Below are 27,620 nucleotides of genomic sequence, written 5' to 3'. Positions count from 1 at the left end.
CCATCTTCACACTGGGGGGTGGGGGAACACATCTCCCTGTATGTTTCACCCAATGGTCCTTGTTCCACCTCTTGGCAACATGCTATTGAACAGGTCCATCCTTCATGAGAGTGGAAGGCAGTTCTCCAGGCCATGCTGAATCTCTCTACTCTCCACTGATCCAAACATATCCCATTATGTCTAGGTGTTTCTTACAGCAAGGAGTCCAAGACCATATGTAACAACTCCAAGAGAAGTCTGATCCCCATGGAGTTAGGTTGGGATTTACTCCTCTTTCCTGCTTCACATTGTGTTTATATTAATGCAGCCTTCTTAAGGTAAATCACATCATACTATTAATTCCTTTCACAATTAGTATGGAATAGCCCAGTGAACTATAACATTCCATTAAGAAGCAGTTCTTTAAATATGTAAATGCCTCTGGAAGAGTTTATAAATAACACTATAGAGAGGAACCTAGTTGGGAATTGATTTCTCAGATCTCCTTCCTCTGTGGGAAGCCTGACAATTGGGTACTGAGAGAATACTTAATTTGAGGGAAGAAGAGGTAAATTTTGTGAGAACTGAGGAAGCCAGGTCTATTGGGGTACCACAGAGTACAGAACGAAGGGGAGGGGAGGAAGGACGCAAAACCAGGAGGGGGCATTGTGTCAAGGACAGAATCCAACCTTTCTGTAGTTTTCCCAGGGTTTATACCTGGGAAAACGCGCCAGCATAGCAAGCCGGCTCTCCCGCCCGTCCTCCCAGCCAGTTCTCCAAGAGCAGAGATTCGCTTGCTCAGTCAGCCTTCTAGCGTGGAGAAGGGATGTCCCCATTGCTGTGTTCAGCAATTTCAAGTTTCACACCCTCTCCTGACAGGTTCTAACCCAACCCCCTTTTCCCTTTAAGCCTTTTTAAAATGATCTCTTCTTTTCTCCTAATCAGTATAGTCATAAACAACTGCATGGCTCCTTAGCTCCCCCGGGAGGAGGGGGACAAAGCAGACAGACCGCCTACATAGCCTGATCAACAGCTGTCGGATGGCAGCCACAGCACTATGGAAACAGAAGGACATCATTGTAGTCAAGCTGCTGGGTTCACATGTCTTACACTGACGCCTAGAAAGACGAGGTGCGGGGGAAGGGATGACTGCTGAGGGCTGACATCTAGCTATTGAGAGACCAGGGGAGGGAGGAAAGAAAAGTAATACACCTTGAGCATCTCCAGGCACAGGCTGGGTGCTTGACATACATTTAACGCTCGCACTAACCTTGTGGGGTATGCAGTATAAGGGCCCTGTTACAAGCGAACTCAGAGGTTAAGCTCACAGACCTTGTCCAAGGCCACACAGCTAATGGATGGATGAATAAGATTTAAGCAACACAAAAGTCCATCATATTTCCACCTCCTTACATAGCCCCCCGGGACTCAAAAGAATCACATATGAAGCCATTTGTTCCATTTGATTCTTGGTTGTCAAACTTTTAACACCACATGCTGAAAACCACAGACACATCTATGTAATCTTGCAGTGCTGAGAAAGAAGGTAATGTTAAGAAAAGGCTCCAGTTCTGCTTTAAGTCTGAAAGCCAGAATCACAAATGACTACAGGGCCTGCAAGTAACAGTTTGTATCTACAAGCTAAGAAGCCACCAATGGGTGAGCAGAGGTAGGGAACCAACAGTTACATATCCTGTCCAGGTGCATCTGCCCTACGTGGGCAGAATCCATAACATCCCCTCACACTTCAAAAGCAGTGATGTTAAGAAAACACACATGTACACACAGACATTCATCACAAACAATACTTCACTGTAGCTTTGTTTCCCAACTTGCATCTCATTTAGGTACATAAAGATGCAACTCTGCCAGTTTTGCTTGGGAGGGTGGAGCTTGGAGTTGGTGGTAACGTGGGAAGAGAAACACAAAGAGCTGGAGTGAGCTGTGGTTGGAGAGATGCTGGGATCAGCGGACTGGGAGGTGAGGCGAGGGGAAGGAATGGCTGACAGCCCTCCCCCCCAGAATGAGCTGGAAAACACTGGTTCATAGCGAACCTCAGACTATTTAGTCACTATGGAGGAGTAACTGGTTGATTCCAAACAGTTGTGCCCATAAGAGGAAAAAAGTAATGTAGTAAGGCCCTTGACTCTTACTAATTTTTAGGGCAAAATTAAATGGCACACCTGTCTCCTTGAGATTCTTTCTTATTACAATACACGAAGGATCTTAAACAGTATGCCCACACTTTGTGAACTCACCTCACAGCAGATAAAATATGTGAAACAAACAAACAAAAAAACTGAATGTCATAGTTGGATTCAAAAAGAAGATAAACACCTCTGTGGAGCAGCTGCAAAGCAAAGCTCTCAGGCCTAAAGAGCGGATACAGACTACTGAGCCTCAACGCAGGCAGGGGCCGCAGACGGTTCAGTCACGCTGAAGGAAGGTGTGGCCACCTGCTCGGGCTGCCATTACAAAGTACCACAGACCGGGTGGCTTGAACAACAGAAGGCTATTTCCCCACAGCTCTAGAGGCCGCACGTCCCACATCAAAGTCCAACAGGGTTCAGTTTCTGGCGAGAAGTCTCAGCCACCTTTTCCGTGAGTCCTCACAGGGTCCTTCCTCTGTGCATGAAGAGACAGGGACAGCGACGAGAGAGAGCTCTCTAGCATCTCTTCTTATAAGCGTTCCACCATTACGGCCTCACTTAACCTGCTACTTGGAGGCCCCGTCACCAGGTAAGCCACACTGGGGGCTAAGCTTCAACATAGGACTTTGGAGGGGGGACACAAACATTCAGGCCATAGCAGAGGGGATTGGCCTCACATTCACTGTTGGAAGCCGGTTTGGGGAAGGGACTTGGGGAAGGAGGAGATGAGAATTTCCTGCTTTGTGAAAAGAAGCTGAGAAAAAAGGCCATGGACCTGCTGCCTGGGACAAAGCCAGAACCTCATGATCAGGAATTAAGCTGTATCATCTGTATCATCCCCAATATTTCCATGGAGCGGGAACCCCAAGATACCATCTTGAGGCTTGATTCTGGACTGAGAGCCTGAAAGGCCAGGTGGAAGCATCAACAATAATTATAAAACTCTAGATAAGAAGACAGCAAGAAAATAAACAAACACAAAATCTTCATTGAAGATGACCCTACAGGTATCTTTAGTGAATATTTGTGTTTGTTGCCGCCGCTGCTGCTTCCAGCGTCTTGAGGTGGGTACTCAGCTTATTGCTTTTTAGGCTTCTTTTTTAAAATGTACATTTTAGTGCTATAAATTTTCCTTTAAGCAAGGCTTCAACTGCATCCACAAGTTTTGATCTGTTGTATTTTCATTATGATCCAGTTCAAAATATTTTAAAGTTTTTATTGTGATTTTTCTTCTTTGATGCATGAATTATTTAGGAGAATATTCTCGATTTCCAAATATAAAGGATTTTGAGTCCTTTTATGCTGTTGTTTTTGTTGTTGATTTTTAGGTTCAAAATTGACAGCTGAAAACTGTTTCCTTTTAGTTACATAAGTTGTGGTACGTCTATACAGTGGAATACCACATCGCCATTACACACAAACATTTGACTCTATATTTATAGACATGGGAAAATGCCCAAAACACATTATTAAGTGGAAAAGGTTAGAAAGCAGTAAATATAATATTGTATTAATTAAGTTTCTTCAGGTTGTAAGCAAGAGGAACTGATTCTGACCAGCATAAGCAGAGAGACAGAAGAAGGAGGGGAGGAAAGGAAGGGAAGGGAAGAGGATGGGAGGAGGGGAGAGGAGGAAGGGGGGAATTTACTGGAAATATGCTGGGCTATTTCATGGATGAAGAAAGCCTAAAACAACTAAAAACAAAGAAAAGATATGAACCAGCATAGTTTCAGGGACCTCAGCAGAAAAAAAATTTACAAAATTTTTAGGTTGGTCTAGATTGGTTCAGATGTCTGCACTAAAACCAATCAGCTTTGGTTCATCAAATAACATAAACATGTTATTTTATGTTTATATAAGACCCACCCAACTCTGATTATTGGGATGTTCCCAGAGTAAGAAAAATTATTGTGCATGTACCCAAGTGGTACCTATTACCAGTGTGATCCCATTTTTTTAATATAATATGTGTGGGTACATGTATATGTGTATCTCATGGTGAGAGAAAAATGAATGATGTTCATCTTCTTTTATACTTTTCTGTGTCTTTTTTTTTTTTTTCAAGGAACACGGATTATTTTTATAATTTAAAAAAAGCAATTTTCCTTTGGGGGGAAAAACTGTCACTTCAGAATATGCTAACCTATTTTATGATTCCCTAGACAGACCTGACAGCCAGAGGGTGCAAAGCTTTTATCAAATACTCTTAAGAAAGGAAAGGAACCACCAGCTCTTTTCCTCTTCTCTCCGCTGTCTGCCCACCTCTGCTTCCCTGTCACTCACCCAAATACAAGTCCTTGATACAAAACAAACACGAGGAGATTATCCTGTACAGTATAGGGTAAAAGTAAGGACAATAGATCCAAATCATCCCAAAAGAAGGAAACAGCTTTCAGCTGTCAGTTCTGAAATCATCATCTGGTAATCTAATCCTCTGAGAAATCTGGAGTCTTTGAGTCTATGTCTTTCTCTGCTCCTGATTCACAGAAGATGGTTTTTAGTTGCTGTTTCCACTCCTTTTTCTTTATATGTACACATTGCAGGAGGGAAAAAAATTCAGATATTCTTTTAAAATCTTTTAAGCACCTCTTGTGCCCTCTGCTCTGCCTGTGTTGGGAGTTTTCACATACATCTCATGAATGAATATTCATTTGACAAACATTGACCATCATCTCCATAAGACAGACCAGCACAGGCTTTGGCATCAGAATGTTCTGGGTTTGACCTACCTAAGGAGACAAAAGACCTGTATGCAGAAAACTATAAGACACTGATGAAAGAAATTAAAGATGATACAAACAGATGGAGAGGTACACCATGTTCTTGGAGTGGAAGAATCAACATTGTGAAAAGGACTATACTACCCAAAGCAATCTACAGATTCAATGCAATCCCTATCAAACTACCAATGGCATTTTTCACAGAACTAGAGCAAAAAATTTCACAATTTATATGGAAACATAAAAGACCCCAAATAGCCAAAGCAATCTTGAGAAAGAAAAACGGAGCTGGAGGAATCAGGCTCCCAGACTTCAGACTATACTACAAAGCTACAGTAATCAAGACACTATGGTACTGGCACAAAAACAGAAATAGAGATCAATAGAACAGGATAGGAAGCCCAGCGATAAACCCACGCACATTTGGTCACCTTATTTTGATAAAGGAGGCAAGAATATACAATAGAGAAAAGACAGCCTCTTCAATAAGTGGTGCTGGGAAAACTGGACAGCTACATGTAAAAGAATGAAATTAGAACACTCCCTAACACCATACACAAAAATAAACTCAAAATGGATTAAAGACCTAAATGTAAGGCCAGACACTATAAAACTCTTAGAGGAAAACATAGGCAGAACACTCCATGACATAAATCACAGCAAGATCCTTTTTGACCCACCTCCTAGAGAAATGGAAATAAAAACAAAAATAAACAAATGAGACCTAATGAAACTTAAAAGCTTTTGCACAGCAAAGGAAACCATAAACAAGATGAAAAGACAACCCTCAGAATGGGAGAAAATATTTGCAAATGAAGCAACTGACAAAGGATTAATCTCCAAAATTTACAAGCAGCTCATGCACCTCAATATCAAAGAAACAAACAACCCAATCCAAAAATGGGCAGAAGACCTAAATAGACATTTCTCCAAAGATATACAGATTGCCAACAAACACATGAAAGGATGCTCAACATCACTAATCATTAGAGAAGTGCAAATAGAAACTACAATGCGGTATCACTCACACCGGTCAGAATGGCCATCATCAAAAAATCTACAAACAATAAATGCTGGAGAGGGTGTGGAGAAAAGGGAACCCTCTTGCACTGTTGGTGGGAATGTAAATTGATACAACCGCTATGGAGAACAGTATGGAGGTTCCTCAAAAAACTAAAAATAGAACTACCATATGACCAAGCAATCCCACTACTGGGCATATACCTGGAGAAAACCATGATTCAAAAAGTCATGTACCACAATGTTCATTGGAGCTCTATTTACAATAGCCAGGACATGGAAGCCACCTAAGTGTCCACTGACACAGAGGAATCGATAAAGAAGATATGGCACACATATACAATGGAATATTACTCAGCCATAAAAAGAAATGAAACTGAGTTATTTGTAGCGAGGTGGATGGACCTAGAGACTGTCATACGGAGTGAAGTAAGTCAGAAAGAGAGAAACAAATACCGTATGCTAACACATATATATGGAATCTAAAAAAAAAAAATGTTCTGAAGAACCTAGGGGCAAGACAGGAATAAAGACGCAGACGTAGAGAATGGACTTGAGGACACGGGGAGGGGGAAGGGTAAGCTGGGACGAAGTGAGAGAGTGGCATGGACATATATACACTACCAAATGTCAAATAGATAGCTAGTGGGAAGCAGCCGCATAGCACAGGGAGATCAGCTCAGTGCTTTGTGTCCACCTAGAGGGGTGGGATAGGGAGGGTGGGAGGGAGACACAAGAGGGAGGAGATATGAGGATGTATGTATATGTACAGCTGATTCAGTTTGTTATATAGCAGAAACTAACCCACCATTGTAAAGCAATTATACTCCAATAAAGATGTTAAAAAAGAAAAAAAGAATGTCCTGGGTTTGAAGTTTGGCTTTGTTTTTCCTATTTGCATGTTTGAAAGAAATCACATGACTGTTATGAGCTTTTGTTTTCCAATCTGTAAAAGGGTTATTGTAACTGAGGAGGCACATGGGTAGGACAGCTTTAATCTCATACATACATAAATTGTAGTTCACTTGTCTACCTTGCCCTCTAGATCATTAGCAAATTAAGGGAAGGAATTAAGGTTTTTTCACCTTTATATCCCCAAAGCCTAGCACGGTGATGACGGTGGTGGGGGGGGGAATATAGAAATAGGGACCACCATTTGTTGAGCTGTACTAGCCACTGTTCTAAACATATACTCTCATTAAATCCCTTTACTTGTCTACATCCCCAACTGTACCCTAGCCACGTTTAAGCAATCCTCTACCTTTTGTGCCTAGAAGGGTGCCAGGTACAAAGTGGGACTCCCATAATTATTTGTAGAATTAATACATACAACCAGCCAGCCATACACCCTTATATTTAATCACCATCTCCTCCTCTCATATCAAAGGTACTCTTCCCAGTAGAGACAAAAGGTCGTGGGAAGTCAGATGTTAATGTTGAACCATTGGAGAAACTGAGGCACGAAGCTATTGAGTGGCTCATAGTCACTGCCCCTCAAGTCAATGGGGAAATGTCATTCTGTGCACCCATAACCATTCCCTACCCAGTTTCCAACCAAGTGAGAGAAGAGAAAGCCCCAGGGTGCGAGATGAAGAGTAAACACACCCTGGGATGAGCGTAAAGACAAAGGAGACCATCCACCAAACTTCATGGAGCACAGAGCCTCATCCAGAGGATAAGAGACCTTCCAAAATGGGGATGGAAATTACTACCTGGAAACCCCATATTTAACCAAAAAAGTCAGAGAGTGAGTTGCCCTGTTGGGGAGAATTCCCAAGAAGCAAACGGTGAGCACATGTCTGGAGCCTCCTCCCAAGGCACTATCTGCTCCCAGAGGACCTGGGGACCATGGCATCAGTGAGCACTTCCACTTTCCTCTCAGGAAAAACAAATAGAAAAGAGCCATTTTGCTTCTCAGATGAACTTTTGTTTCTGTAATTCCAGAATGTGCTCGGGCTGTCCAAGGGTGTTGTGGCAGAACACAGGTCATGTTTTATTCCAGTGGGGAGGCCGCTATTCTTTTTACCAATTACAAGAAAAAAAAAGATTGGAGAAAGGATCAAAATATTGTTGGTTTGTTTAATGGAAGAGAAACTCACTTAAAAACTCACGGTTTTTAAGAAAACCGTGGGGACAATGTAGAATTAATTGCTGCTAATGAAATTTAGGATCAAGAGTGCCAGCAGGTACAATTCCTGCTCAGAACAATTAACATCCCATCTACCAGAATAGTATCTGTCACAGACTGTCACAGACTCCACAGATCTATGCCAGTGTCACAAGGTAGCAGGTGGGTCTATGTCACCTGGTCTCACAACCAGAAAAACAACCCAAAGCATCATCTTCCCAAATAAGGGCAAAGCACTAAATAACAGGCCAGCCCAGAGGTCCTTCCATGGTTCTGGAAAAGAGCTTTGTGGCTCCATTCAGTGCCGCGGATGAATCACCAGGCATTAAGGATTGTATTTCCAGGGCCAGGACTAGGCTGAAGCAAGTCCTGAAAAATTCAGTGCTTCAGATAAATAAAATTCTAATGCAATATTTTTAAAAATCAAAATTAATGCAAAAGCCTCTATAGAAAACGGTTTGGTGGTCCTTCAAAAAATTAAACATAAAATTACCATATGATTCAGTAATTCCGCCTCTGGGTATATACCCAAAAGGAATTGAAACAGAGGCTTGAACAGTTATTTGTATCCCCATATTCATCATAGCATTGTTCACAACAGCCAAGGTAGAAACAACCCAAACGTCCATCTCTGGATGAATGAATAAGCAAAATGTGGTATGTACACAAAATGGAATATTATTGAGCCTTAAAAAGGAAGGAAATTCTGACACCTGCTACAACATGGATGAAGCTTGAGGACATTATGCGAAATGAAGTGAGCTAGTCATAAAAGACAAATACTGTGTGATTCCACTTGCAGAAGGCGCCCAGGAGCGGTCCAATGCATAAAGACAGAAAGCACAACTGTGGTTTCCAGGAGAGGAAAGAGTGGGGAATTAGTGTTTAATGATACAGAATTTCAGTTTGGGAAAATGAAGAAAGTTCTGGAGATGGATGTTGGTGGTGGTTGCATAACAGTGTGAATGCATTCAATACCACTGAACTGTGCACTTGAAAATGGTTTAAATGGTACATTTTGCGATACATGTACTTCACCGAATGCAAAAAATTCATGATGAACAAAATGCCAAAATTTTAAGTAAAGACAGGATCAATATTATTGATTTTTCCCTTTGCCTAAGGCTCCAATATGCTCCATACAGCCCTGCTGCTGTCCAGTCTTCCTTTAAAATCCTGGTATTTTGTCATCACAGATGGTTTTTGCATTAATTTTGATTTTTGTAAATACGGCCTTGAAATATTATTCATCTTGATTTCTGAGATTTGGGGCTCCCCCTTAAATGTTGTGACCAAGGGAAGTGCCTCGCTCTCCTCTCTTGCCGCTTTCTGGTCTCCTCTATATTTCTACTGCTCTCCTGGGAGAGTCCAAACTCCTCCTGTCTCTCCTTTGCTGCTTCTGGACAGAGAGAAGGGACCCAGAAGCTGGTGCCTCTGAATCGTCAGGCATGCTTCTGTTTGTGAACCTTCCTGCCGTGCCCTGGGTTCATCATTTACTATATTTTGGGCTTGTTTCACGTGCCAGTCCCCTCTCGCCCTAACCCCGTCATCAACTGGAACCTTCCAGCCTGTGACCCCACGTTACCCTTAGCAGAAAGCCCTGCAGAGCTCCCATGCCAGCTGTTTTTTTCCTCTTCTGGAGGAATTGATTCCTCGTGATCCTCTGAGCTGTAATCTCATCAGGCTGGAATAACTTGACACTCCCATTTGTCTGAAACAGAAGTCGTTTGTCTTCCAAACCTCAGGGTTGGGATTGTTGAGAATTCCACCCACTGGCCTCCTCTTAGAGGGCTGTGGCCACTGCATCAGCTGCTTTTGGCTTGCCTCTGAGAGGGTTCACGACTAGTGGGGAAGGAGAAAAATCCTGGGTAAAGAGTGAGTGAGAGCTACAGGCCAAGTGGGGCTGGAAATCGATCCAGGACTCTTCTTACTGAGAGCTCCTTGCCACTTTCAGGGGAGCCTAGATCACCGGATCTGGCCCAAAAGGCAAGACAGAGCTCAGCAGGGGTCTGCAAACTCCACGGAGGCAGGACTGTCCAGCAAGGACACTGATTCTTGGGTCATTGCTTCATCATAGCAGCACATGCCATTGTCATCACATATGACCACAACACTATGAAACTGTCCACAGAGCAGCAAGTGAGGTGTAAGGAAAACTGGGGTCAAGTCCAACCCTGTCCCTTAGCAGCTGTGCAACCTTGGGCCCTTTGGGCCTCAGAGGCTTGACTCCATGATGGGAATAATAACAGATATTGATATTTCACGGGGGAGCCCAGCCAATAAAAGGAGTTCATCGTCATGAAAATGTTTGAAAACTCTGCAGCACTAAACAAATGTAATATATTGTTTTGATAGTTATCTAACCAAAAGTAAGGATGAGGCACTTTTCAAAATGAAACACCAGGACAAGGGATTGTCCCCTTGTGATACACAAGGCAATGTGGGCCATGGGTTTTGAGAGGACTACTGCGGGGCAGTGGGGACTCCCCAGGAAGCGCGAGGGTGTCAGGATCCAACCCCTTGTTTCTCACACCCTTTTGCTTCATGAGACTACAGACGTGTTATAGGCTGAGGAGGGGGAGACCTGGCCGATGGGGCAGGGGAAGCGTCATGACCCAGGACATCATGGAGGAACAGGTTGTGCTGTCCTGAGATGGACAAGAGAGCACACAGCAGGATAGCGTTGCACCAGCATCTCTTCCAGACCCACCCCCGAGCCTACAGAAGGGGAGAAGGGGTCCCAGTGTATCCTGCTTAGAGAAGAGGAGGCACAGTGCGTAGCGGTCCCATGAAGCAGAAGACGAGCACATTCCAGATGGCAAATGAGAGCATATAAATCTGCAGAGCATGTGGCTGAGTGTCATGGACATCTGATTTTCCTTTGTTGGCTACCCAGCAGCCAATCCCTGCCCTTTGTGTGTAGCACATCCCCCTTGTGCTTTTCAGCAGAAAGCAGAGCCTTCTTCCCACTAGAGATCCTGAAAAAAGCCAAATAGCCTTTTTCCCAGGCTCCCTTGCAGTTCAGCAAAGGCAAGGGGCCTAGACTCACACATGCTGAACTTTGAGTCAGGCCTTAGTACAACACAACAAAAAGAGTTTCTGGGGGCAAGAACATCCAGTGCCCTGGGCCAGAAGCAGAGCTGGTCTAAGCAGAGGTGCCTGGTGTTCAATGATGGCAAAAAGCAGTTGCAGGGTCTTCACCAGGCTGTTGTTTAGAATGTGACTGCGGCTGTGGTCCTAGCTGATACCTAGCCTCTTGTTCAAGCCTGCTCTCCAAACCTGGTTCTATAGCCTTCTGAAGGGACTTGACCTATCTAATATCCCTTTAGTAAGTCTCTTTACCCCTTTCATAAGCAGAAGTAGTATCTCTTGATTGCCTTGATGAATTCTGGATGATACACCAAGTAAAAGAACTATCACAGGCCCCCACCCCTAACCCCTGATACATTTCCAGGAGCAACCCTGGCACCGACCCATTCACCCTGGCCCTTGAGTTGCCAACACGGCTTCTCAGGGGCCCTGAAGCATTGACTGGGGGCGTGAGTGCAAGGAATGTGCCCTACTGCTCAAGTCACGTGGGGCAAGATGAAACTCTCCCTCAGGTGAGGAACAAAATGATAACTATTCAGTTCATGTCAAAAGTTTAAAGAAATGGTGTATTTTGGATCTTATGTTTCAGTGGGTTTTCTCATAATAAAAGAATTCTTCCATATAGTGACTTTGGCCAGAACCTGGATTAACAGAGAGAACTTTTAAAAGTTAGAATGTATTCCTGACACACGCCACCTTAGAGTGAATAAATGAGGACTTGGCTTGCTAATTCAGAAGGGTTGCCAACCCCTGAGTTAGGAAAATGCCAAAAACTTCTGGCCACTGAACAGAAAGAAGGTTCAGCAAAAAGGGCCTGGCTCCAAGCCAGGCAAGCTCCCCAGCTCCGGGCCTAATCCCCATCTTAGCCATTAGCAGCACATTGAGGTCCGGGTGAAGATGCTCTTCAGGCCCAGCTTTACTCCTTAGGAAAGGAGCCAAATGGTGTCTTATCCCCACTGCACAGAATGCAGACTAATGAAAATGGCAAGATTCCTTCTGAGATAATAGCATAAACTCAAGATATAGTCACAGAATTCTGAAGCTGGAGGTGGTGGTATGCAGGGAAATACTTAACAACCAGCTCTCAAAAAACCAAAAAAGTGAATGTCTGTATATATAGACATAAGGCTATTGTAAGTTTCACTGATATAAATCATGTATATTTACAATACACAATTTACAGATAGTAATAAAATACACAATTGTCTTTACTGCAGATCCCATACAGTTGATTTTCCTCCCAGGATGCTCTTGAATCCGTAGTCAAACCATGGTTGCAATTCAACCATGATTTGACATATAGAGTTGCATCTCAGTCTGCTCTTTTCCCAATAAATTTATTGTCATTACATATGATAAGATCTACGGATAAATTCACCCTTGTACAAACAATGTTCATTGAACTAAATCCTCTTTCACCTTCGGCTCTAGTCATTTCAGACTTTTAAGTTTAATCTGCATTATTAATATTTTCTCCTTAACTTTCTTAAATCTAGACAAGCAACAAAGCAATAAATCAAGCCCTGATTTATAGCATTTGCCAATTTCCTTGGTGTACATATTCCCGTTGTGGACAATTGCAAGCTACCAACATGACATCACCAACCACCAAGTAGAGAAGAGACACACAGCACTAGTACATAGTATTTCCAGTGTATAGATTGAAATAAAATTCGTATTTTATGGCAAGACAAGAAAAACATAAAATTTTAGGGCCTCCTCCTTCCCCTTTAGTGTATGTTGTACAATGCATTAACCAGACCTCTTTAGGAGATAACTTTCTTTCTTAATCTCATAAAGGGTCACAACTACTTAGGAGATAGCCTTCCTTCTTAATCTTGTAAAGAGCCACGATGACCCACGACCCACTACTTGCTTTGTCCCGTAGATCTGGATTGTGTAAACTGTCAATAATATGTCACTTAATGTAGAGACCTCTGTCTCAAAAAATTATATAACTGTGCCTTAGTCCTCTAACAGGTGAAACTGTTCCCAGAGCTTTCTGAGAAGCTGTTCCCGGTTATAATCCTCAGTTTGGCTTGAATAAAATTTTTCATTTCTTTCTTAGATCAACTGTTGATTAGTTTTTCATCGACAGATACAGTCGATGTAAAAAACTCAAAAGCATAAATAAAATGTGTGCAATAATTAGGCAGTGATATGTTTGAGCATTACCTTTGTTTTTAATAAATACATTTACTTGTACACTTATGTAATTTTTAATAATGGCTGTATTTAACAAGCAGCCCACAAAATCCCTAAAAACTTACCAACCGGATCTCAAATGCTGATATGATCTGATCCCTCTCCCCGCCCCACCTCCCCACACACTACTGGCTGGAGGAGATCTGGAGAAGGTCACATCTCGTTCTCCACCTGTACAAAATATGTGGAGATGGGAGGTAGGGATGGTAGGTATTGGGGTCAGGAAATCCAGCTGTCCCACAAACATGTCCTGTGCGTTCACACATACTTCTAGATGTTAAAAGGAAGCCTAAACTCTGGTATGGCTGCACTGGCATGAAGCTCTCCAGCTCCTCACTGCCTTTGTGGATGTGACCTATTTTCAGAGCAAAAAATGCTGATTTACTCTCCAGTTGCCAACTTTGGCTACTGGTTGCACAGACCTCGCTCTACCCCTACAGACACACCCTAGCTTTGACAGCATTTCCCAAAACTCTGCAGGTCTGGAAAGAATGACACAGCTGGAGACCATTTGGAAGACAATTAAAGCTAATGAGCTGACACAGCAAAAGCAGCAAAAAAGGCAGGAAATGGCTCTGGCTAGAGGATAGTTTTGCCTTGGTAGCCAGAAAGAGACCAGTAAGGAAGTAAAATGGGAGAGGATCTGACTTACTAGCAAAAATTAGTATTTGCTTACCCAGGCCTTGACCATAGCTGAATTGGAGGGTGTACTTCTGGCAGGGCTGCGGGAACCAGGCGCTTTTCTGTACAGAGGGGAGCAGTGTAAACTGGTGCAGCCTCTGTGGAAGCCAATTTGACACTGGCTTTCACTGTTTTAAATGCACATTCCCTTTTACCCGGATACTCGAGGATATTCATTGCAGCATTATTTGTATTAATGATAGCACTGAGGGACTTCCTTAGTGGCGCAGTGGTTAAGAACCTGCCTGCCAATTCAGGGGACACAGGTTCAAGCCCTGGTCCGGGAAGATCCTACATGCCCCAGAGCAACTAAGCCTGGGCGCCACAACTATTGAGCCTGTGCTCTAGAGCCTGCGAGCCACAACTACTGAGCCCATGTGCCACAACTACTGAAGCCCATGTGCCTAGAGCCCGTGCTCCACAATAAGGACGGGCCACTGCAACAAGAAGCCCGCCCACCACAACAAAGAGTAGCCCCCGCTCGCCACAACTAGAGAAAGCCCGTGTGCAGCAACGAAGACCCGACGCAGCCAAAAATAAATACATTTTTAAAAAATAATAATAAATTTTAAAAAATAATAATGGCACTGAATTAGAAGCAAACTGAAAGCCTATTAATAGGTGGCTTGATACGTTTATAAAAGACAATAAATACAGAATAAGGAACACTATACAACCACTAAAAAGAATATGGCAGCTATTACCTATGGTAGAACACTCTCAAATCTGTTAAGTGAAAAAAGCAAGGTAATGAACACTGTATGCTACCATTTGGATGCTTTGAATGATATATTTTTACACTTTAATGTGCATAAAATACCTTTGGAAGGATACACAAAGAAACTTGGCCACAGTTGCCGCTGAAGAAGAAAGCTGACAGAGGCCAAAAGTGGGAAGGACTTACTTAGCAATATACCCCTTTAAAACGTTTTAATTTTCTATCACAAACTCCCATTTTTTTAATCAAAAAATAATAAAGTATGTGGCTATTTTTAAAATGGCAACAACAACTACACTTCCATGATTATTAACCACAGTCCTGAGCCTGCTCAAACTTTTCTCTAGTCAAATTTTAAAGGTGTTCGTCCACTCCCATTCGCCTGGAACTGTCCGGGTTTTAGCACTGGAAGTCCCGTGTCCTGGAAAACCCTTCAGTCCGGACAGACTAGGAGGGTTGGACAGGCTACTCCCCTCTCCAGATTGAAGTGGTGCCCTCAGGCCACCCATGGGCTCCTTCTCCCTGTCTCCCAAACCCAGCCAGAAGACGGAGGGCAGGCCGCTTGGGCTGCAAGCTAAGCAGGTCAGCCTCCCGGGTACCGAGCTGGGCGAGAGGCTAGGGCGGGGTCCTGGAGGGGCCTGGCCTCTTACAGAGGCCTCACTTCATTGACCCGGGAACGAGAGCAATGGGCAGGGACCCTGATCCTGGGTTCTAGCCTCGGCTCGACATTGAGTGACCTTCAGTCGGTCCTTATACTTTTCCGGGCCTCAGTTTTCTCATTTGTAAAGTGAAGGGGGAAAGTGGGCACCTATCACGGTCTTAAGGGCACATCTCCTCACCTCTCAGACTCCTGAGCACAGGGGCCCACTCCCCAGCTCACGCGCATGTTCCGTACTCTCCCAGGGAACAGCCAAAACCTCTCAGCTCTAGTTCAGGTGCATTTCACAGGTAGGAACCAGAAGGTTCTACCCAGAAAGCTCCTATTCAGGATCCAATTGAAAGGTGCCTTCTCTTAAAGCAGCATTTCTCAACAAAGCGAATGAGTTCAGAATGTCAATCCTGGGCCCCGCTACAGAGATTCAGATGCAGTAGGTCTAGGAAATCAAGGTAGGTCCCCTGCCCTCCAGCCCCACCCCATACCAGTCCCACACTTTGAAACCCACTGTCTTAAAGACCAAGGCCACATCAGAGGGTAAGCATTTTACAGTTCATTTCCTCTTTAATGAAAACAAGCTATTATTCTCTAACGGTTATTTTTTAAAACCAACAATAAGAGTTTTGAGGCATCAAATCCACTTAATGCACTGCAGCCTGGAACTACACACAAAACAGTAAGATTGCATTTCAAAACATGATCAAACATCAGCCTAATCAGCCAGGTGTTAAGACTCTCAATCACAAGCCTCAAAACACATAATCGAGCATCAGTAAGCAGGTGTTTGAAGGGAAGATTGAGATCAACAGTTGCTTTTGTGGTTATTTAAGAGGTTTTGAAACATTAAAATGGAGTACCTCACGCTCAAGCCAGTAGACTTCTGGGGCTTCGAGGCTGAATGAATCCAGGCAATAATTAGCACTGGAGAGTTTAACGGGATTGCAATCAAAAAGTTTTGATCCTTATTGAGGAAATCTGTGTCCTTTCCTTTATTTCCACTACCTTTAAGGAGTTGCCCTCATGGGTGGCAATGCTTTTAAGAATCCCTAGAACATACTGCACCGTGTTCAGATTGAAGATTTTGATCCCTTTAGAGAAAATCACATGCAGATCACAGGCATACATTCAGTGCAACAGTGCCAGGGACCCATCCCAAGTTTCTCCCCTATGTGACAAGTCTAGAATGGGGAGTTCCAAAGAAAAAACAAAGTTCCACTTTAGAAATTAATTTTTGGTTTTGTACACATTTCAAATGGCTTCTTGGTGACCTAACTGCCCCATGAAAATCCCTGAAAGTTTTCGGGACAATTTAAAGTGACCATCCTCAGTAGAAGCACCCTTTTTAAGACCCACTATTAATAAGACTAGCCCATCACTTAGGTTTAATAGCACTTGCCCATGTGATTATTTATTTTAGGGAGTGCAGCAAAGGGGTCCCTACTTAAAATTGTAGCTCATTAATTTCTATTAATTCACCTTGATTGTGAGTAGCCATTTAGCTTTGAGAAAATATGCTTCACTTTCTATTTTTCTTCCCTCTTCCCCTGGCCTTGGATTACCACCAAAATATTAGTTTCAGTTCTTATAATTGTATCTCCAACAGTTAAAGGCGCTGTTAGAGCATTTGGTCATATGTGATACCAACTTAATAATAAAGCCCCAATCACCCTTACTTCAATGAGATAAAGGTGTTTGAGACATCAGAAAATTTCACTGTCAATCGTGGATATCCACATACTCCTCTGAAACAAAATCAAGAGAGTCTACCAGGTCTGAAGAAATCAGGGGTTCTGAGACTGGGTTCTAAGGTTGAATAAGCCCAAAGGACTTCATCCTTCCCTCCCACCAGTCAGTAATTGCAGACCACATCACGACTTCTCTTTCATACAACCTTCCTCTTTTGAGCTGTAGGATTCAGCGGGGGAGCTGATTAGTGTATAGTTGGGGCTTTTGTGACTCAGGACATTCAAACCTGAACTCTGAGTCTATTTGCAAAGATAAAAGTTTCCTCTCTAATCCAGGGATGCTGGCTATCTTTGGGCTTTTCTGGTCTTCCTTCGTCATGTAATACCCTTCTTTCTTTAGTATTTGTACTCTCTCATCGTTCCTCTCCTGGTAGCCACAGCTACAGCCCAGCTGGGGAAGGGTTAACCTTAACTCCTCCTTATGCAGGAGGAACTGAGCAGCCCTTTCAGCAGCCCACACCATTGTAGCGGGTTTCACAACTTTAAGTTGGACTGGAAATTCCCTCGGAATTCCATCATGCAAATTATTCAGACTGATTCAATCAGGATTTTTCCTCTTTGCTGTGCTCCAGTAAACCTCTGACCTCCTGTTTCATGGAGAAAATAGAAATCATCACATCATCAGATGGAAGCTCCATCAATTCCTTGCTTGCCTCCGTTAATCTAAGACTTGCCTTCTCCCTTCCCTCCTGTCGCAACGGGAAAGAGGCCCTCTTCCCTCTAGGCCAGTTCCCCACCAAGGCTTGGGACCCCAACTCCATCGGCCCCTCTCCTGCATCTTCAGAGTCTCCCTCTGTATTAGCTGTGGCTCATCGCCATTTGTATATAACAAAATGTCATGTTAGAAGTTGGGACTGTGAAGTACCAAGATATAATAAAAGCTACATTTCGAAGGTTGGGCTAGACCATATGCGCAATTTCAAAGTAGAATAACCAAGAACCAGTATTAGGACTTTTAAATTCCCTCATTCAGCAGGAGGATAAAGAGTCAAAGGAGTGGGGTTTCGAGAGGATTCTTGAGTAGAACCATTAGAATGCTGTGGGTCTCAGACCCCAAGGATGGAAGGATGAAGGGGATCTCTGCCTTCTTCTCAAGCCTAGTGAGGATGCTTTAATGGGACAGCTTGGAGAGATGAATACGTGTCCCCTGCAGTCGGGTGCTAGAAAGACTGGGACCTACTCATGCCTGAGAAGGTCAAGGCAGGCAGCAGGGTAGAAGGCTGGGTCTGGGAAGTAACTTCACTCCTGGGGATCAAATTGTAAGAATTTTGCTCAGGGAGAGGCTCCCAGAAAAGCGGCCTCCAGGAGCAAGAAACCGTGAGCAGTACTGGGAGGTAGGCGTAGGTTTGGGCCAAGAACTGAGGGTGGATAGGACAAGGCCAGCTGAAGAGTTGCAGTTGGAAGGCCCCACCAGGTGAACTTTCAAGGAACCCATGGAAATGCCCAGCGAGAGTCTGCTGTACACACCTGCTGCCCCAGAGAAGGCGACACCATCCTACCAGAGAGCCAGCCTCACCACTTATCCCTCCTCCTAGCTCTGACCCTGGGGGGGAGAAGCACAGCTGGCAAGCAGAGAACGAGGAGAAAGTGTGGATGGGGGGAGAGAGGAGGGCCATGCCAGCCCCCACCATCACAGCAAGGGGCCATCTGGGGCGGGGCAGGGGGCGGGGAGTGGGGTGGTGTGCACGTGAGAAGACTGAACATTAAACCAGCTGCAGAGTGTTGACTGTTATCTTGGAGCAGACATTCTAAATTAACTAACTGAGACTGAGATTGTAACCTAACATGATTCAGAACTTTAAGAAAAAGGAACCAAAGAAATGACCAGAACCTGAACAGATTTAAAGGGACAATGGAAAACGAGAGTAAGACTGCTTTTAAGAAAACTTCAGCATGAGCACTGATGTTCCATGGACAGACAGATGGACATGCTTAGACAGAGGAGGCAGAAACCTCCCCTTGACTCTACATCAACTTCCAGCCTCTCTCCTGTATCTTCAGCTTCTCCCTCTTGACCTTATCTTCTTTCCCTCACTCGAGATTATTAAAGGAGTTTTTCACACTCCCTGCCTCTACTTCATCATCTCCCATAGCCATCTAGCTTCTGCCCTGTCATTACAGTAAGTCCCCTACATACAAATGAGTTCCGTTCCTAGAGTGCTTCGTAAGTCCAACTTGTTCATAAGTCCAACAATGTTAGCCTAGGTACCCAACTAACACAGTCAGCTATATAGTACTGTACTGTAATAGGTTTATAATACTTTTCACACAAATAACACATTAAAAAAACACAAAAAATAAAGGAAACATTTTTAATTTTACAGTACAGTACCTTAAAAAATACAGTAGTGCAGTACTACAGCTGGCGTACAGGGGCTGGCATCGAGTGAACAGGCAAGAAGAGCTACTGACTGGAGGAGGGAGAGGAGGTGGGAGATGGCAGAGCTGAAGGATCGTCAGCAACAGGAGATGGAGGGCAAGCTGCACGTGACAATGTACACCAGACACGTGAACTAACTCACGGGATTGGACATGAGAACGCACGTTCGCATCTTTGAAAGTTCTCAACTTGAAGGTTCATATGTAGGGGACTTACTGTACTGCCGAGAAACATCTCTGGATAAGGTCACCGCTGACATCTTTTTATTTTTTTCTTCCTTTTTTCTCAAAATAAATTTTCTTATTATAAAGCAGATATGCTCATTACAGAAAAATTAGAAACCTCAAGCAACTAAAATGAACATTAAAAAATAAAATCCATAAACCCACCCACACCAAGCCAACCACTGTTAGTAGGTTAATGTAGATCCTAGATTACCTTCTGTGTGTATATTCATGTGTAGATTTAGAGATATATGCACAGAGAATATACACACACATGCACACATACGCATAAGCATTTGAGTTATTTCAAGATTTTCATTATTACAACAATGCTAATTTAAAACTTGAATTCATATTATACATATACTACTTAATACATACATATATGTACAAATTACATGTGTATTTTCACAAGTACTTTGCAGGTGTAAGTAGAATGCTCACAAAACAAACAAACAAAAACAACATAATAGGAGATGGCAATAGCTTATGTTTCCTGCTGCTTCTGCATTATCCAAAGATTTATGAAAGTGTTAGCTTCCGTTATTAAAAAAGGCACTCTGTGACAACTTGGCACATCTATTTACATGTCAGAAAACAGTAGGGGCCAAAGGACGTGATATTTACTTAACACTTTATCAAACATTAAGCCGTTATTTCATTTATTTTCTAAGTACATATATTGTGATGTTAAGATAGGAAGAGACAATGGTGGAAATTTTAAGATGATTTTGACATAGGGAACATATTTTACCCTCATAATTGTGTTAAGTCCATCTTTACCAATATGCCAATATATAATTTTTACTACAGAGCATTTTTAGACACATGCCACTATGTTAAAAATAAATAAATAGAGAAAAGTAAAAAAAAATAGGAACTAAAAATTTGACTCCCTGGAAAAAGACAACACTGAATAAATTTGTGTAAGCCTTTCAGACCTTTTCCTAAACATTTAGAACCATATCTATCAATACATAATTTTATTTAGTTATTTTTACAAAATGAGACTATATCACGCTGACTGCTCTGGAACTTGCTTTTTTCATTTAACAGTGTCATGAGCGATTTTCCAAATCAGGACGTACAGATCGATCTCCCTCCTTTGAACAGATGAATATTGCTTTATCACTTACTATGGCCCAAAATTTGTTTAAGCATCTCCTTGCTGAGAAACATTTGAGTTATTTCAAAGTTTTTATTATCACTATTGAGATCTACACATCTTATACCTATATCTTTTAATAGTTGTCTATTCATGTAGGCTAAATAACCAAAAGTAGATTTGCTTGGTCAAAGAATAAGCACATTTACATTTTGATGGTACCAGATTATACTCTAAAAAGATTGTATTGGGTACTCTCCCTCACCCTCTCCAAAAATGAATATTATCAATCTTTTAATTTTTGCCAATCTTATAGGTAAACAATGAACTCATTGTTTCAGTTAGCATTTTTTTCATAGGGAGACTGAACTCCTCATATGCTGATTGGCCATTTATTCTTCTAGGAATTGCCTACCCATCTTTGTCCATCTTGTGGCTGAGCCATTTGTCTTTTCTATCAATTTATAAAATTTCTTTAGCTAATAGAGATATTAACTCTGTCATGCTTATCACAAATAATTTTTCCTAGTTTTTCTTTCTTTTCTTTTTTTTTTTACTTCGTCTATGGGCTTCCCCCCACAAGAGTTTTAACTTTTCATATAGTCAAGTATATCCATCTTTTCCTCATAGTTTCTGGTTTTAATAATATATTATACAAGGTTTCACCACTCCATGGTTATAAAAATATTCATCCTTATTTTCTTCTATTATTTTTGTAATTTTACCTCTATACTTAAATTGTGACCTCATGGAGTACATATTCTGGTATAAAAAGTGAAATGAGAATCCAATATATCATACTCTACATACTATTTTACAATCATTTATTGCATTGTGCCCATATTTCCATGTTAATTGATATACTCTGTAATATTAATTTATACTGGTTCCATAATTTATTTGATTAATCTCCTATAATTGGATAATTAGATTGATTGCAACTATTTCAAACAGCTGTGTGATAAACATGATGAGTGTTAAACCCTCATCCATTACCTTGACAATCCCCTTAGCATGCATTTCAAACTGTTTTTCTCTTCTCTGTATAAACCTTGCCCCATCTTCTCATCACAGTGAGCTGTACATATACCCATCCTATTGTCCAAACCAAAATCTTAGAAGTAATTTTTGATTCCTCACTTTTCCTCAACCTTCAAACTGTCCATCAGAAACATTCCATCAGCTCTACCTAGTTGTCCACTTATATCCCACTCTTCTCCTCACCTGGATGGCTGCTTGGCCTCTCTGGTCCCACTCTTGCCCACTGCAATCCTGTCTCTACAGCAGCCAGAGTATCATTTCAGAATGTAAATCAGATCAAATCATTTCCCTGCTGGCAACCCTCAAATGGTTTTCCATTGCACTTCCAAAAGTGAAACAGTAAATATCCCTTACCAAGCCCTCCTTCCAAGGCCTCTGTCATCTGGCCCTACCCGCCCCTCTAACTCAAGTCCCCTGTTTCCCAGATGTTGACCTCTTTTCTACTCCTTAAATGAACCAAACTTGTTCCTAATTTAAGGCAGGATTTCTCATCCTTGGCACTAATGACATTTGGGGCTGGATAATTCTCTGCTGTGGGGCCTGTCCTGTGCGTTGTAGGATGTTTACCAGCATCACTGGCCTCTGCCCCTTAGATGTCTGTAACACTCCCCCCACCACCAGTTGTGTTTTGTCTCCAGACATAGCCCAATGTCCCCTAGGGGACAAAATTTTGCCTAGGGGCAAATTACCCCTGCTTGAGAACAACTGATTTAGGGCCTTTGCATAAGCTGTTCCATCTACCTGGAATATTCTGCCTCCTGGATCTTTATGCAAATGTTTCTTATTCAGGATTCAGATCAAATGTCATCTCCTCAAACAGTCTTCCCTGCCCATCCAATCTAAATAAGCTCCCTACTCATCACCAATCACCCACCGCCACTATCAATCACCCTGTTTTGTTTTCTCAATAGCTCTTATCATTGTCTGAAATAACCTTGCCCGGTTACTGGTTTACTTCTTGGTTGCTTGTCTCTCCTACCAGAATGTAAGTTTCAAGCCAAGAGCAGTGCCTGGTGTGAGTGAGCAGATGTTCAGGAAATATTCGTTGATTGAAAAAAATAAACTCCCATATGTGGAGACTAAAGATCTATTTGTTCCAAATCGAATAGATAAAGTTATATGAATTCTCTCCGACATTTGACACTCATGGTGACCTGCTCTTTCTTTAAGTCATCACTTCCCTTGGTGTTGGTGACCCTGTGTTAAGACCCTAGTCTCGGGGACTCTCTCTTCTAGTTTCCCTCAAGAGCTCCTCTTCCTCGGCCCATCCCTGACATACTCCTCTTCAGGGAGTCCCATCCTAGTGCCTCTTCTCCTCCAATTCCGTATCATCTAGCGAGGTGACCTCAGCCACTCCTATACTTCATCAATGACCATCTATTTTCTTGTGACTCCCAAATCTGCACCTCTACCCCAGATGCAAGCAGACACTGGGAAGTCCCACAGGCCCCTCAATTTCAATATTTCCAAACTAAACTTATCACTCCTGCCAACCCCAAGCCACACTCAACAGCCCCTCTCGTGAGACACAGCTAAGCCTCCTGCTGCTGAGGCTCCTAGTTCCTATGGTGGAATTATTCTTCTTGATTATTGTAGCACTGGATCACTACACCCTCCAACGGGCTCCGTGACCCTGGCCCCGCTCCCAAATAACACGCCCTCCTCAGTCTTCTGCTTGAAGCTCTCAATGGCTCCCCGCTGCCCTAAGTCCAAGATCCAAATGCCTCTCCATGCCTTCCAAGACCTTCATGACCCGTCTTTTTCACCAAATCAACCATCCAAACGATGCCTCCCCCTCACCTGTGGGACCACAGATGCGCTTCTGTGTCGTAACCACACTTGCCTCCCCCTCTCTGTGCCAGGATTCAAACAATATTTATAAAATCAACAGATGGATGGAGGAACTTTCTTGGTGTTTCCATTAGCCCTGTTCTTTTTTGTTTGTTTGTTTGTTTGGCTGCTTCGGGTCTTAGTTGCGGCACACGGGATCTTCGTTGCAGAACACGGGATCTTAAGTTGTGCTGCGCGGGGTCCTCTCTAGTTGTGGCGCACGGGCTTCTCTCTAGTTGTGGTGTGCTGGTTTTTCTCTTCTCTAGTTGTGGTGTGTGGGCTCCAGAGCGCGTGGGCTCTGTAGTCTGTGATACACGGGCTCTCTTGTTGAGGTGCGCGGGCTCAGTAGTTGTGGCGCTTGGGCTTAGTTGCCCCATGGCATGTGGGATCTTAGTTCCCCGACCAGGGATCGAACCTGTGTCCCCCGCACTGGAAGGCGGATTCTTTACCACTGGACCACCAGGGAAGTCCCTCCATTATCCTTGCTCTTGAGTCACTGTTTCTTTGGTCTGAGTCTCATAAGGCTTTGAACCTTCTTTTAAAATAGTCCATCACCAGTCCTCAAACAGTCTTTGCTTCCAATGCAACTCGAGATTCCTCTTTGAAACCGTCAGTGGGGTTTTTATATCCTACCCATCTTACTTCCCAGGCCCTAATCCTAATTTTTATATCCCTCCCTCAATGCTGCACCACAAGCCAACATCCTAACAACTTTTGGAGGACTTGGGTTAATTAGTAACTAGAATTTGCATCTCCAGACTAAGAATTTCGCTCAATATTTACATTTTGCTGCCACTGGGTACATTCAGTAACAGTGACTAAGCGTCTTGGCAGCTCTCAAATTGTATAAAAGAAATTCAGAGATAACGTAATAGATCATCAAGAAAAACTAATGAGCAAGCAATTTATTATAAATAAGATGTGAAATAATAAGTTTCATATCAAAACAAGCATCCAAAAGGAACCGCAAAACTGCTGTCTGCTCCAGAGCTGTCACTGTTCAGCCTCTGTAATCTGCCCCCAGCTCCACCGTCCCCGTCCTGTCAGTTCCTCGGCATCAGCTGGACAGCTTACGTGAACACACTCCCAGCTGAACCAACATAGGAACAGAGCTGAGAAAACCGACCCCCAGCTGTCGTTCCCCCCAGCTTCCCAGTCAGGCAGCCCCAGGGGCACCTTCAAATGACACATCCCTCCAAGGATCGTGCCCCTGTTACCTCCCCCCAAATGTTACTACTGGGGTGGACGGTGGCCCTGGGAGCCTACAGGTACTGGTGGATGTTGCCTGTGGTATGTGCTGTTTTCCCCAACTGAATGCATCTAGGGAAGAGCAGCAGCGCGTGACAATTGTGCGACAATCCCAGACAGTGTCCTTGCCAGGCCACCTCCGCTCAGAGGGAGGGAGCGGGAAATCCGTCTTGTAGGTGACTGGCAGCTGCCCCTCACAGGGAGCACGTGGGGGTGAAGCTCGGCCCCCCACAGGGAGCTTCCACGTGACTCTGAATTGCAGTTTTGAGGACGCAGGGCCAGGCACCTCCGCATCACCTCATTCCTCTGGCCTGGGTGACAATGGACTCCATCAGTGGTGGGAGCCTATTGTGGCCAATTTCTCAAGGCCGTGCCACAGAAAGGCCTGGAGAGGCCCATCTGAGTCTGAAAATGACCGTGGAAGCTGCAGAGCAACTGGTTCCCAAGGCTTGGGAAGGAGCCTCCTAACAATTATCGGCAGCAAAATGTATTCATGTTGCAACGCGTTTAAAATAAGCAAACCAGCCCTAGTGCTCGGCTCTGCTCTCAGCGCTGGGAGGGAATTTAACAAGGAAAATCCCTGCTCTGGAGGTAGCTGTGACCTAATTAAGAAGAAAGAACTTTGCATGTAAAATGATACCTTACGCTGGGGCTCTTGGCCCTCCTGCCCCCTGAGCCGTGTGTGCTCAGCTGCTGAGAGGGTCAGCACAGGCAGGCCTGACGGACCATCTGGGGGCCAGAGTGGGCATAGTGCCCAGAGCCTGTGATAGGTTAGGGGCCCATGAATATGTTTTAACTTGTAAAATCAGGAGAAAAAAATGAATATAATCCAATCTGAATTGCATTCACATTTGTATCAATGCAATCGCAAAATATGTTTTAATTTTTTTTATACAAAAGGAGGCCCAAGAAAGGCAAACATTTCCAAGAACTCCAGAAATTATAATGCAGCCCTGACTGAACAAAAGGGAAACCAAATGAGCAGCTGCAGAAATGCCCAGTTACCATTCTGCCCTTGCACGTGCAGCTGAGCAAGAAACATGCAAACCTCAAGAGCCCTGGAGCACGTCCTGAGTAACCATTCTGCTCACAGGCATGTGGACACTGCCCTGGCCCTAGAAATGAAGCGTTGATAGAGGTGATTATGGTGATAATCACTGCAACCGTTTAATGAGCACTTCCACTATGCATCAGATTCAGTGCTAGAGGCTTTACATGCTTGATCTCATTTAATCACCTCTACGACCTTGGAAGGTAGGTATTATTACCTACATTTTAGAGATGAAGAAACCACAGTTCAAAGAATTTAAGTAACAAGCCCTGGCCACAGGCTCTATATTGGCAAATGCAGGGGGTGCCGTCCGTGTTATATTCCCTGATGCTGATGCCCCCAAGAATCACGTGATATGACAGTACTGGCCAGGCTCACCCATGTGTGTTGCATCTTCACTCCACTGTCTCTAAAATTACAGATTTTTCCCAAGCAAAAGCACACCCCAGCCCAAACAAGAGAGAGTGCACAGAAATGGGCCCGAGATTCCCTAAACCTAAAAGCCCAAGTTTTCCTTAAAGTACCCCGTACCTCAGATCACAGGACAAAAGGGCTCCTCGTGGCTGCACCCCGTCACTGCTACATGGGGTGCCTGTGTCTACAGCTGCCGGGGGGAGGGGAGTGCAGGTGGACTTCCTGCTTATTCCAGGCTTTCTCCTCTCTCTAGCATTCACTGTTTGGCATGTCTTTGCCAGTTTCTCTTAGATGCTCTCCAAGGACCTTTGTAAGCATGTCTGGATGAAGGAAATAAAATTAACTGCCAATTTTTGTCTATGTGTTTCCCGTAAACCATCTTAAATCTTCTGTGAGCCCAGCTGAGTACAAACACAGAGTTATAAGCTGTGTACTACTTCACCGTTCAAAGTATCGTCCCTGAACCAGCAGCGCTGGCACCATCTGGGAGCTTTTTGCTAGAAAGGCAGAGCTCAGGCCCTGCAGATGCCTTGTGGACTTGTGTGTACATCGAGGTTGGAGAGGTGCCAGGGTGATTCGGAAGGGGAAGTCACTAAGATTGTCAAATTTGGCTCTACAATGAATCACCAAGAGCTTTAAAAACTACTGACGCGGGCTTCCCTGGTGGCGCAGTGGTTGAGAGTCTGCCTGCTAATGCAGGGGACACGGGTTCGAGCCCTGGTCTGGGAAGATCCCACATGCCGTGGCACAACTAGGCCCATGAGCCACAACTACTGAGCCTGCGCGTCTGGAGCCTGTGCCCCGCAACAAGAGAGGCCGCGATAGTGAGAGGCCCGCGCACCGCGATGAAGAGTGGCCCCCGCTTGCCACAACTAGAGAAAGCCCTCGCACAGAAACGAAGACCCAACACAGCCAAAAATAAATAAATTAATTAATTAATTTTTAAAAAAAAAAGCAAAACTACTGACGCATGGATCCCATGCCAGAGACTCTTAGATAACTGGTATAGGGTGCGGCCTGTGAGTTTGGGATGTTTCAAAGCTCCCAAAGTGATTCTAACATGCAGCAAAGTTTGAGAACCCCTTGACTAAGTGCCGCAGGGCTTCTGAAGAACTTGGGAAGGAGGGCACGGCAGTTGTACGCAGGTGGATGTGACATATATTCATGGGGTAGTGAGAAGGCCCATCTGAAGAGAGAGCAGAGGCCGTGTAGGGGTGGGGGTGAGGATAAGAGTTT

The sequence above is a fragment of the Balaenoptera physalus genome, assembly GCF_965194825.1.
Source record: "Balaenoptera physalus genome assembly, chromosome: 8".
Classification (NCBI taxonomy): domain Eukaryota; kingdom Metazoa; phylum Chordata; class Mammalia; order Artiodactyla; family Balaenopteridae; genus Balaenoptera; species Balaenoptera physalus.
Note: the sequence above shows the minus strand (reverse complement) of the source record.